The sequence below is a fragment of the Thunnus albacares genome, chromosome 21, assembly GCF_914725855.1.
Source record: "Thunnus albacares chromosome 21, fThuAlb1.1, whole genome shotgun sequence".
NCBI classification, from domain to species: Eukaryota; Metazoa; Chordata; class Actinopteri; order Scombriformes; family Scombridae; genus Thunnus; species Thunnus albacares.
Window position 1 is genome coordinate 8,332,372 of NC_058126.1, and position 14,134 is coordinate 8,346,505.

Consider the following 14,134-nt stretch of genomic DNA (forward strand, 5'->3'; position numbering starts at 1 on the left):
TGCATCAATCTTTGTGTATTATATATCTTTTTCTTTACACTGAATTACACTGACAAGGAGAACTTTTAATACTTAAACCAAACAGAATGCACTGGAATTCAATTTCAAGTGCCAAAGTAAATAGTCGGGACACCAATGCAAATGAGAGATGACATTTTTCTAGTCCTTTGCTTAATTAATCATAATAGGTTATTGTTTGTAGAATGAATTTCCAAAAATGGCTATTTTAATCCACTTGTAGTTTAATATATAACATAATTATGCCTGCAAAAGGTTAAGGGATTTGAGTACTTTTTTGAAGCCACAGTAAGCTCTTATTAAATTTAAGCCCTAGGCGAGAGTGTAGTGTAAATACACCTGACTTATCAGTCTAAATCACCTTAATATATTGTGCTGCAGTAAAGGGAACCATCCCACCTCTTTAGTTTGAATTCTGTAAGTAAATTAAGGTTTGGTGTCAGGTTCTGTCATAGAAAAAGACTAATTTAAACTTAATATGAAGTCTAAACTGTCTCCTTAACAGCAGGAGAATGTGAGCAGCCTGTCCAGTCAAAGCAAACCAACATGAAACATTTTACTTTTCTCCTTTGGCATCTTTTGTATAAAATGATCACAGGCTGTCCAGGCTGGTAATCATTAGTTTGTGTGCTGACATGATGTGACTCTTTTTTCTGGATGTAAACATCAAAGTTTTTAAACCTCTGACTCCTCTTTCTGGCTGTTTTAAGAAAAAAAAAAGTTTCTTTATGCAGATTTAAATAAAACTTTTGCAGTTATGGCTGTCACTATACGGCAGGTATCATGTCTTTTGAGACCGTGGATCTCGGCGTGTTGATGCATCCACGGCTGGTCTAGAGCAGGTGAGAGACAGCTGAGGCAAGCAGGACGACAGTGAGAACAGCTGATCCCTGCAGAACCAGCTTGGAGCTGACCCAGATGAGGACGCTCCACTGTAATCGTGTCCCTGAGGTAATCTAGGCAGGACATTATCTGCTTCGCTGCTTCTCTGCAGCATCTGGAGGGCTCTGCCACCTGCTCTGGAAGGCCTCACACAGCTCCTCTGCCTCTTTTTATTTCGGGTTTGTTTGTTTACTTTTCTCTCCTGGACTCAGCGAACATCACACAGCCACTCCGACATATCAGATATGTGCCCGTGAAGCACAGATCAAGTTGTCGTCTTTGTTTGTCTGAACACGTGTCTCCGCACTGAAGACACTGAGTTCTGACAGTGTCTCTTGCCAATAATTTAAGTATAATAAAAGTCCCATGCCGTTATTGCCATGAGGAATGCTCAACTACTTATCTAATAGCAAACAAAAATGATCTCCCAATTAAATGTTTCCCATACACGCTTATTATTTTCATGCCATAGCCAGTTCCAAATTGCCAGTACTGGTTTTTGCATTATAATGTTAATGTTAATTAATTAAGCATGCCTTATAGGTTGCCTCTGGCAACCAAGAATATTTTTAATTATTTAATTCGAAATGCAATCAGCATTTAAACTCTAAAAACCTGTATTACCTATCTTTTAACACTGCTTTTTGTATCACGCAGTGCCCTTTGTTTTCTATTTGATCTGCTGTGAATGTTTCGGTCCCTAATTTATGTTTTAGTGAGTTTAAGACAATTTCTCACCCTGATGGAAGTAAATAAAACTATTTTCTATTCTAAATAGTTGATCAGCTTGGCTTCACATGTGGCATTACTCATGTTTCTACAATGCTTTATCCTGAATGGTTAGTACCATGAAGAAAGAAGATATATGTATTGAATGAAAGCTCTTCTTGGCACTTCAGAGACCTTGAAAACATTTTCATAAACCTATCTGAAGTGGTATTAGGTAACAATGATGATGTTTTTCTGTCACAGGGATTAAATAAATAATAAAATAATAAATCAATAATAAAGAAAGGAAAATATTACTATTGAATAGTTTTTTTTTTCAAAGTCAAATACTGAAAAAGCTTCGACTGCCTCTGTTAAATTCTGCTATTCTCTCCCCACTAATGCATGTTTGTGTGAGATGTTTATGTACATGTACGCTGTATAATATTCATGATGTTTTATGGAGCAACACTGAAACATTCTGCAACAACAGTTCAGCCACATTTCCATATATATGTATATACACATGTGTTATATATGTGCACCTATTCGAGCAGAGACTTTCCATTATTTCCAGAAAAGAGCGGAGACTGGCAAGTCATCTTTAGTACGGTCATCTTCCTGCCTGAGGGTTAAACTTTAATGATGAAGCTCAGCAGACGGATGTGAAAAACACGTTTTAATATGCCAAAAAGTTAAATGTGATGAAACAAGCTTGTGCACCCACAGTGAGTCTCACCATTTTCTAAAATTACAGTTTAATAATAGAGGGGGTTGAAGGGAAGATGCTGCTGCAGAAAATGCCATGATGTGAATTAATAATGATTTACTCTCGTCTACAATGAAAAACAATACACATAGGTTTCAGGGACAAACAAAACAGAATCTATATGTAATCTGAAAACTAATTTGGAATGTTTTGATCCCATGTGATGCTGCTACTGAATGTAATTTGATGAACAGCGTGATTAGAAAATTGTATTGAATATGTTAACTCGACCTGAAACAGATGTGGCCTGGAAGCAATCAGGTTGGCTGGATCGATATCTGAGCACTGAGCTGATAAAGTAGTGAAACAGCATGAACTCTTCTTACTTTCTTTCTGTAACGAACTGGCATAAAAGTGATGTTGCATACATTTGGATCCATCTGCCTTTTTGACTTTAGGATGTACTTTTTTAGCAGATGCTTATCCGACGACTTTTATTTCCTTCTAAAGCTAGAAAAAGTAGTTCCCCTGTGAATAAGGACAAATAAAGCGATTGCTGTTTAATTGGCTATTTCTAAATTGCATTGATACAGTTGTAAGTTACCCTTTCACACCCAACACATGGAACTCTCACTCTTACTCTTGTTTTGTTTACTAGATTTTTAATCAAAGGTTAAATACTGTAAAAGAATATTCATTTACTGTGTTAGTTAAAAGTCACTGCTTTCTAACTTCTCTAGATGTCTCTATTAACACCTGTGCAAGTCGCAAAGAAAGACACACTAAAGAGCAAATGTTAATGAAATGAAATAACTAAAAGGAAACTTTGATCTAAATTTCTGAAAACACACTCAGGTCTCAGTGTGTCAGAGCAGAAGGCTCATTTAAGTGATGCACTGTAACTCAAATGGTTCCCATAATAGACAATGGAAAGTCATTCAGCCTGACCCTATTCTCCAGATATGGGTTTAATTGCCCAGAATATGAAGTGTGAGATCCCCTCACTTATCAAATTAACAGCTCAGAAAAGGACAGTAAAGTACTTAACACTCGTTTCAGTAGGATGAGTCGTGGAAAATGTAAGCTGTTTATCTGTTAAAAGGAGTGGAGCAGGAAAAGAATGCCTCATTAAGAGAGTAAAACATGATTTTAGTTTAGTTCTTTTAACAGTTTCAGTTTGATTTTTACCTTTATAATCTCTCTAAACTTTGACCGTCCAGCTTCCAAAAATACAGATGAAAGAAACTCTGGGTTGATAAAAAAAAAAATCTTTAGCTCATTTGAGTTGCTTCAATTAATACTGTGTGCTTACAGCAATTAAGCTTTAGAGCAGCAAACAGAGATTTGTGAACTTTTAAGCTGCTGATTTTACCTCTCTGTTGCCTGCAGGTACTACTCTGGGTTGAAATACCTACCCACAAAAACATTTAATCTCTATTTTATCTATAGTTGATAGTCTCCTAAAAGACACAGAATTGAACATCAACCAAAGATAATGCAGTAAAACACAGTGCTCTTTGTAATATAGATGTAAATACAACATTACTAATCAGTAGGCCTGAGTATCAGCTCTCAGTCAAAGAAGCTAAACATCATTTTAGGTATAGTGCATTAATAATGCATTAACAAAGTATTTAACAAATGTGATTGTTGGTACACTACCAGTATTATGTAAAGTAATATAACTAATTTCATTATAATTTACTATTTCCTAGATTGATATGGATGATGGATATTAAGAGTTGAGTTGAGGTTAAGTAATGGATTAAATGAGATGTATGCTGATAAATCTGAAAGTGTAAAGTTTAGATTGACTTTGTAGCTACCGTACATTCAGCTGATGTTAGCTCATAAAAGGGCCTTTTATACACACACACACACACACACACACACACACAAAATCAACTACTTGTGTGCTTTCATGGAACAAAAGGGCCAATAAACTGAGTGAAGCTCCTCTGCTGCTTCTGAGCACTTGTTTCAGACTCCCTTTCAACATTTTAAAGTGGTTGAGGAAAACGATATTTAAAATTTGCCCCAGAACATTAACTGTAAAAACAGTCATCTTGACATATATTCTTTTCTACATATTCCTCATCTTCTTTAGTTCACATTTTGGTTAAGTATACAATGCATTTGTACCAAAACTTTGTCTTACGAACAATATACAACAGAGGATACATCTGTGCTTGTAACATGTATCTATGTTGCTTACAGTGTTCATACTGTGCTACTGAATCCAACATTCTGTAATAATTACACAAAATGCATATAAAAGATGCAATACGTCGCATGTTAATTATGTTTCAATTTGTCCAACTCTGTCATGCTGAAAACTAAACTGCTGTTTTAATAGAATAGATACAAATGCTAGTCAAAGCACTCCCTCACTGCATAAACAGTTACACTCAGATTAACAAGCATGCATGCAAAACTCACACGTCCTATAGTTAAGCACATGCTTAGTGTACACAACTTGCTCTGGCGAGATGTTTTATTCATGGTAGCAGAGGTATAGCCACACATGAGCTATCATATTTCTCCGCAAGTCTCCTGAGCAGGTCTGGCTCGGCCCAGATAACAGGAAACCTGCCTGGAGGGGAGACACAACACCGCAGGACGTAATAGAAGCTATCATAATGCTTAGCAGGAGAGATGTCCAGGAGCTCGTACTGTGGTGGCGTGGCAGAAACACCTCTCAACTAGGGACGTGAGGAAATGTCCATGTGTGGTGATGCAATGATTCGAGGTTTGAAATCCAATGAATGCATCTGTTTTAAATGTTTGAACCTATGTGAACTGCAGGTATGTCACTGAAACCTTACAAGACTACTGTTTACATGCTATAAAAGCTGGTTGTTTGTTAGCTGTACCCTCAGCAGAGTTAAAACAGGAAGAAAGTGCCTTGAAGAAGTTGCTGAAAATATCATCTAGACACTCTGGGATGATGTCATTTGATGTATTTAATCACTGAATCAGTTGAGTTATGTTTTAGATTTGTAAAACTTTGATGAAGAATCAAATTTAATCAAATCAAATCAGTGACAGATTGTGAGATGCTCTTTTAACAGCTGTGTGAAGGCACTTTTTATATATACAAGACACAGTGGCAACTTCGCACCAATACTCTGGTTTAAATGTGGGAATTTAATGACAGCTCTGTTACTAAGGGGACCTGCAATACACCCATATACTGAACATTCAGACTATAAGGCACAGTATGCATTCCTGACAGTTTTGCAGTTCCATTAAAATCTTTGCTGTAGCTCTTTATCTACATCTACTTTATGACCTACATGGATTTAACAGTAGACAGGGAAATCAATACAAGATAACAGCTTTCCAGTACCGAATAAAACATTGTTAATCGATTGCTCTAATATGTTTGCCTTATTAAAAATGGAAATTTACCTAACCACTTTTGCATTCAATGTTTATTAACATTCCATGTCACCACTTTATGATTATGATCCACTATGGCAGCCTGTTTAATGACACTGAGACTTAACAGTCTATACTCAGATTTAATGGTCCAGTCTCATACATTTTATAGGCCTACAATATTATACTGACAAAACCTGTGTTCTGTTAAACTGAATGCATATGGATCCAAATGAAGCAAATTGATGAGATCTCGTGTATGAGCTTAACTTATTTCTCACAATGGTGAGTAAAAACTAAAACCAGCACTTTGGCTTACAGAGAAATAATTTAGATCGGTCCAAAATAAGATTTGTTGACTTCAGTTTAGCTCCAGTACTTTTTGAGTAGGGACTCATCCTCTCCAAGACTTTACTCAGGAAGTTTCCTCTGCACGCTGCCATGGACACACAGCAATGTTACAGTGGCTCAAAATGATCAAGTCAAAGAAGATAACACTCAGCAAAATAGCTTACAAAACCAGAAAACACTGGAAAGTCAGTTCAGTAACTAACTGCAGACAATGCCCTTCTCTAAGACGGGATGATATCTATTTACTCATGTTTGCATTTCCTGCAGATCACCCAATAATCTGAAGTTAAACCTGCCTCTTGAAGGATTAATTCACTCTAAGTCCTCTTTCAGTCCTGTCAGTAGCTCTATTCATTTCCTACAAAATCAGATTTGACAAATCCAAGAGTATTTATGAATCTAGGCCTACAAAAGCCGATTTGAGTTTGTCCAGCAATAAGGAGGGCACTTAAGTGTAGCACAGTAATTTGCTTATGACATCTCTGTAGTGCAAACTGAGGTTATCCTAATTATTTTCCCAACTACTGACTTGGTGGCATACTGCAGAGACGCCTGCTGCAGCAAAGAAGCCGAAATTGTTTTTTTTTTTCTTTCCCTGCCCCTCCAAGTCAATATATGGATAGAGTTTGGATGTACTTTATCTGTGGAAGATCATTGCAGTCGTTACAGTGCATCCTTCCGGACCTGAATGTAGCTACTTACATTTATTCCTCAGCTGCGACGGCTTGGTTGTTGGTAAGGAAGAACTCAAAACAAAGAAAACACTGTGATCAAATGCGTGTGATTTCCAATCCTTGTTCTTGAATTGTTGATCACATCTCTTGTTTTTTTTTTTTGTTTTTTTTTTAATGAAGCATTACGGTCAAATCGATCAGATCAGGTAACCTTCAGATAACATTGATAAAGAATGCCATCTCTAAGGAACAATTTGGCCAGCCTTATAAAATAACACGTCAGCCACAGGTGCATATTTCTGTCACCTTATTCTTTATTGTAAATACAGAAACGTGTCACTCATCCACTCATATTATATACCTGCAAAAGGGAAAATGTCTGTTCATCCTCGTTGATACAGAAAACAAAAACGCATTGAACTCCCCCAAGAATCAAAACTCCCTTTGTCCACCCAGCATCATCTATTCAAAAAAATGATAACATCCAAAAATACTTGACACTGACACCAGCAAAAGTATAATGAAATCGAAAAAAAGAGAGAAACACAAAAACAACAAACCTGTGAGCTCAGCTGCAAGAAAAGTATCACGTTAAAACGTCATCGGGCTTTAAAAATGACTCCTTCTTATAAAGAAAAGAGGAACAAAGTAAAAGCAAGGGTCTGACCGGTGGTCTTCACCGAGACATGAAAATCACAAAACTCGAAGGCAACAAACAACACTGCAAAATGCAAACCAAAGCATAGCAACAGCAAAAGTCGACAGAAACAAAAAAATAAAAATGTTTCAAAACCACCAATAAATGTTTCAAAAATCTCAATACTGACAAAAGCTGCTTGGTTTCGACCCTCGAAACAAAACTGCAAGCAAGTAAAGGCTTTCTCAAGACCGATAACGCACCCGTTTACCCTCTTGGGACTCTCGATCAGAATAACTGCATGCTAAAAACTTGAAGCCTGGATGTGAAAAACGCTCAAAACCACCATGTCAATGCTCAATTCAAACACCAGCAAAAGGAGGAAAAATAAAAAAGGGGGCAATTAAAAAGACAAAAAATGCTTACAAAAAAAAGCCATTGGAAATGTACTCACCGAGCGGGAGTAAAATGTTGCAATAAAAATGTGATATGGCTCAAAATACAGTATGGCGGTGCAAGCCGAAATGCTGTGCCTTTTCTCTAGATCTCTGCCTCCAGTTCTGTCATGTGACTGATTCAGCCCCGGCTTCCAGCAATGAGAGACCAGTGTTGAACAGCTGATCCTGAATGCTCTCCTAACGGCTTGGCTCTCTCCAAAAGTAAAAAGAGGTAGTCCTTATCATCCCACAGTTATGACTGAGCTGCTTGTGTGTTTCTCTTTTGCTTTTTTTTTTTTTTTCTGTTTTAAAGATGCAGAGCTCACTCGGTGTCATCGCCGCGGCGGGATCCAGACATGCTTTCATTTCGCTCAGAGGAAGCATGCAGTGCAGGTTTCTGCTCCTAACGAGAAATCAAGAGACATACGGGTGGGTTATTATACTGGGGTTGATCAACGTATGTACGTACATGAGGCCCATTTAGGAAAAACAAAAAAAACGGTATCATACTCGTAATATCACGCAGCCCTGTCCATAGTGCTGAAATGTAGGGGGGGTAGGACAAATAATAAGCAACAGTATCATAGTCTTAGCATCACCCTGCTCTGCCCATGGTGCTGAAACCGAGGCAGTGCAGAGCGCTGAAGACAAACCATGGTTTCACCTCTGTCTAATGCTCTAAAACTGAGGGAGTAAAGAACAATTTAGAACAAACAAACAGAGCTGTCATATTAACAACACCCAGCCCTGTTCGTGCTGCTGAATCTTAGGGAATAAACCATCATTTAGACCAGTATTGTATTATGTGTAAAATCATTCACTTATTTACTACTCGCTACAAAGAGATTTCTATGTAGAGGACTGTACAGTATAATGTGTCAGATGAATGAATAAAACAACGTTCAGAGACTTTTCTTTAATATGGCTTCCATTTCAATTTACATTTAATTCTGTCTGCACACTGCATGATGCTATTTTGCAGGCGGTATTATGTTTGAGTAGTTTGAGTCTGTTAAATAGGTTTTAATAATTCTCACTTGACATTTGGATAGCACTAAAACTTGCTGAGCGAACTATGAAGTGGAATTTAATAGTGAATAGTGAATGGTTTCAGATACAGACATATTCTCAACAAGACCCAGCCCTGTCCATGGTGCTGAAACAGAGGGAGGGCAAGGGGAGTAATATTTCCACTGTCTATGGCGCTAAACAAACAATCATACTTTTACATCACCCAGCTCTGTCCATGGTGCTGAACATTAGGGACTGTAGCATAATTTAGACCAAACATCAGTATAATAGGCTGTGTCAGATTGTTCACTTATTCCCACTGGACAGAGGATTCTATGTAAAGGAATATGTAATGTGCAAAATAGCAAAAACAACTACTGGTTATTCCTTTCATCTGGCATTTATTTAAATTTGTATGATGGTAGCTAGCTCTTGGTTACTGAACATAGATTGTACACAAGTTTTTATGCAGTACTGTGGGACATTTTGAGTCTGCAACATAGGGTAGCCTATAATAATTCTCACAAATTCTCACAATATATCTTGTCAACACTACAAAATGGCATACACACTATAAAGGAGACTATGTAGTGAATAGTAAACAATTTTGGACACAGTCATATTCTTAGCATCACCTATCCCTGTCCAAGGTGCTGAAACTGAGGGCTTGTCACATGATTTAAAGCAAACTATCAAAAGAATCATACAATTAACATCACCCAGCTCTGTCCATGGAGCAGGATTTAAAGCAAACTATCAACGCTATCATTCATTTAAAATCAACTATAGCCCTGTCTGTGGTGCTGAAACGGAGGGCTTGTTGCATGAATTAAAGTAAACTATTAACAGTGTCACATAACTAACATCACCTAGCCCTGTCCATGGTGCTGAAGCTGATGAATTGTATGATTTAAAGCAAGCAATCAACAGTGTCATACAATTAACATCACCTAGCCCTGTCCATGGTGCTGAAGCTGATGAATTGTATGATTTAAAGCAAACAATCATCAGTGTCATACAATTAACATCATCCAGAGCCCTGTCCATGGTGCTGAAGCTAAGGGAGCATAGCATAATTTAGAACAACAACAAACAACACTATCATACTCTTTATGTTGTCCAGCACTGTCCATGGTGCTGAAACTGGGTTGTCAATGTGTCTAAACACTTACTGCTCAGGCATCATGGATGGAGCCTGCTGTTTTTGTTATTTCTTTTCCTTTTTTTCATTTTGGTCCAGAACCCAAAGAGGTGATTCTATGTGGGAGCTTTTTAATGGCATTTTGGATTCATGGTGCCTACGTGATTTTCTGCAAAACCTACGCTCATTTGTTAAATAAATACACCTGAGAAACATAGGTTATTGCTGATTGCGCCAGACAGGAAAGTAATAATGTGTTATTGATGCATTAGCGTCTGACTGCAGTTGTCAGACAAAATTCATACAAGTTCATGTAACACACAGTGCTGGAGACAACTGTCACCATTCATTCATCATAACCATGGTTGGTGCACTGTTTCCACCTTAAGCACTGTCTAATTTAATTTTCTTTTCAGATCACATCCAAGCCTTTGGGGAGGCACAATGTAAAATGCTTTACAGTCTCTAAAAAATACATTGGCTGTCCAAGAACAGTGATCCAAGTTTCCTTGAAGCAAAATCTAGCACCTTTATCACTGAGTGTGTTTACCTCTTCTTTCATTTAACCACCAGAGTCACTTTGGCAACATATTGTACATCATTGTTTTTTTCTACTGTATCTCATTTGGTGTGATATGTCAACAGTGTCATAGCACATTGGTCCCTGTGCCTATAAACTAAATTTGACGGTCAGAGCGTTGCTGTGCAAGACATGTTGGACTGTAATTATAAATGCCTGGGGGTGTTCATGACCTAACTCACTGTCAATAAGGTTATTCAGAAAGCTGCAGAGGTCTGACTTAAGACTTGGATAGTAAAGAGATAGGTGCCAAAACATGGGCTGAGTAGAGGTGACAAAGAACATGATGCAATTAAACCCCAGCCAGCATAATTCCTTGTAATCCAATACCACACCCTATAATAAACTCTGACTAATGCATGACATTATTATTGACAAATAGGCATTTTCTTTAATCAACCTTTCTCGGAGTTTAATGCTGCATAACCTTTAATGCATGCTGTGGGAGATATATACCTGGAAAATAAATAATTTACGTCACACTCGACATGATTTATACATATGTGACCATAAACACAGGAGATGCTGTCATGTTTACTGCGATACACACACAGCTTTCATGTCTGTGTAGTTTATCAGCCATGCTGGTGCATCAGGAAGAGACATGCTAGGTTAAAGGAACGCCCTTTATGAATATCTGAAATGAGAAATATCAATCATATCAACCTTTTGACATGGTGGGGCTCTTTCTGTGCCACCAGCAGCACTGACACAGCCAAATAAACAACAAGAACATACATATTTTCTATTAATTTCTGTGTGAACCTGGATCTCAGTGTTTTACAAATTAAATAAGACATAAAGCTAAACAGAATCATAATTCATTGCCTGGTATGAAATCCTCATTAGTACAGCACCATGCAAGAACTACACATTGCCGTTGGCCATAAAGATCCAATCAGAGGCAGAGCTCAAAACATGTGGGCTTTTGGGCTTTTCCACACATCCAGAGTTTTTCTTCTCGAGGTGTATTAATCAATATTTGTTTGCACATTATTTATAGGTTGGAATAAATTTAAAAGACAGAAATGAAGAAAAGAAAAGAATAAAACTTATTAAAATGTATGACTATCATTGCAATTCAGTTATCCAGGTACGTCTTATGATACTAAGGTGTTATATACAGTAGAAAGCATCAATGCCCCTCTCAGTAAATGCCCTCTGCAAAGAATAAATGTTGTTTCATTAAGAAAATATGACCTAATGTCCCCTTTTTCCTTTTCTTTTCTTTTTTCTGTGATGTTTTGTGTTAAATCGGATGAACCTTCTATAATTTAGTCACATGATGCTCATCTCCTACACAACTGAGGCCCACTTCAATGTGTGGAAGGAGTGCACGGGATCCAGTGGCAATACAAAAAAAAAACGAAAAAAAAAACAAACTATAGACTGAATTAATTTTCTTTATTAATGCAATGACAGGATTTGCATTCTTTAATTACCATTTTGTGAAGGAGACTGCAGAAATCATGCTGGATATTTTAATCAAAAATAAATGGAGTGTGCACACATAACTGTAAGGGGATTTAATGCTCATTACAATCAATGGGTTACATTTATAAATCCTGAGCTTGAGGTGGAAGGATTATATCAAATAATAAAAATGAAAATACACTTGAAAGCCTTTTTTGCATTACCTCTGTTTGCTAATATCAGGATTGAAATATGGGTTTTATTTGAATCATTGCAGGAATGGGTTTTTTTTTGCCATTATGCATATTTCAGAGGTTGGAGTTGTGCTTGTGTGGGCTGGGTCAGTTAGAAAAATGTCAACCAATGCATTTTAGGTATCAGACTCCCATCTGTTTTTGTGGCACCTTCATTTTCATTCCATCCTTTGTCCCTGTCAATGCCTGCACTCTGTCCAAGCTGACTGACCCACAGCAGCCTGTTGGGAGCATGTGGGGGGCTTACTGACATGAACAGCAGTCACCCTGCAGAGAGTCTTCATGTTCGGAGGTCTTATAAATATGTATACTGAAAACCAACAGACTCTGGACCATTTTACCGCTAACACTTTAGGTTTGAAGATGTGCTGTAGCTATAATTCAGTTAACTAAAAAACAAACAACTAGTTCTTTGATTTATCTAAAAGGTTTTATGTGTCATATTTTATCACATACAGTATAGATTTTAAGAGATTCAGTATTGTAAACAAGATAATCAGCAAGAAGATTGATAGTTTCTACCAGCCTTAAGGCCTGGACAAAAATTTGTGCCAAAAAACAACAAATTCTAATGGAATTGATGCAATTGGTGGATGCAAGTGGGGGCAAAGTAAAGCTGAAATTTTCCATGACAATTTGAACTCTGGTGAGCTACGACCTGGAAATTCACACCATTGATCAACAGAAAGCCTTCTTGACGGTGGTGACATTTGAGGGAATGAAGAGCCAGTGAGCCCAAAGGGAGGGAGCTGTGGTAGCTCATTACTGTAGTTTGTTGCACCGTCCACTTTTATTCATCCCTCCTCTGTGGGGTTATAAATTGTTCCACAAAAGAGGAGAGTTTGCAAACAGAAGGGTCAAGGGTACAGATACATCTGTTGAATAACTGTTGGAAATTATTGTCTGTTTGCTACCGAGCTGAAAGTAAGCAAGTTTCCCCCGAAACCTTGTTTACCCTCTTCAATAAAAATGAAATGGTGTACAATTCTGAGAACAAAATGCAAGGGAGGAGTATACAGCACAATACAGTGAGAATATAAAGAAGCTTGTGACTGACTAGCATTAGCATATCCCAGCTGGCTAGAATGTTAGCCATTAATTCACCAGCCCAGTAGTTCACTAACTAACTAACCCTGCAAGTAGTCACAATGTCACCAAGCTTCTTCTTTTACAAAGATGCTAGCATGAGTTTTTCTGTGCCACTTTCTGTTGTGAACAGGCCTTTACAGTGTCAGCTATTAGGTTGCATTGCTATAAAGCACAAAGCAGGGTTCATCAAGTGCAAAAAATTTCAAAGGCAACTGAGACACCAATGGAAAAAAAAAAAAAAAAACCTCTTTCAAGACATTTTATCCTACTCATTAAAGGAAAAGAGAAAACCTAAAACAGAGAAGAAACAGAAAACACTGCATTTTGAAGCTCATGTGTTTTGACAGTATGCTTTACTCATAACAAATATGCCTGGTATTTGAATTTCATCTTGTAGAACACGGATATTAGGCCAAGCTAAAATTTAGTGTACTTTGGGCAAAGTCAGGCAGACATACTGCAGGTAAAACAAACGTATTATGCTCAAAACAGATAAAGTATGACTTTCTGAATGTCAAGTTCAATGTAACATAGAAATTATCTTGCAGCTTGCATAATATAATAGAAATCTGGAACTGAAAATATGTCCCCTGAGATTTTTATTAATCAGCCTGATATAATAATACTACTGCCAAGTTCCACATAAAGGGCTTCCCTCTATTTACCTGACTTGAGGAAAAGATTATAACTCATGACTTAAGAGCTTATGTATTGTAACTCTCAAAGGTCTGCTGATACATCTGTCAGTTTGCGACTTTGATGACCGTTTCCTGATCTGCAGTGAAAGTCAAAAAGACAACTTATCTCATTTAAACCCTGTACAGGCTTTAAACGGTGCTTAATTACTGT

The 14,134-nt window shown here is 37.4% G+C and overlaps 1 protein-coding gene across 2 annotated transcripts in view; it reads right to left on the reverse strand.

Annotated features, from left to right (window-relative positions):
- Positions 1-8,183, reverse strand: part of LOC122972743 (RNA-binding Raly-like protein) — a 103,599-nt gene extending 95,416 nt beyond the window's left edge. The window contains exon 1 of one of the 2 annotated variants that reach the window (XM_044340057.1): positions 7,815-8,183. The gene's annotated coding sequence lies outside the window, so the exon portion shown is untranslated. The remainder of the gene's footprint in view (positions 1-7,814) is intronic. The other variant, XM_044340056.1, reaches the window with a different exon arrangement.
- Between the last annotated feature and the right edge of the window lie 5,951 nt (positions 8,184-14,134).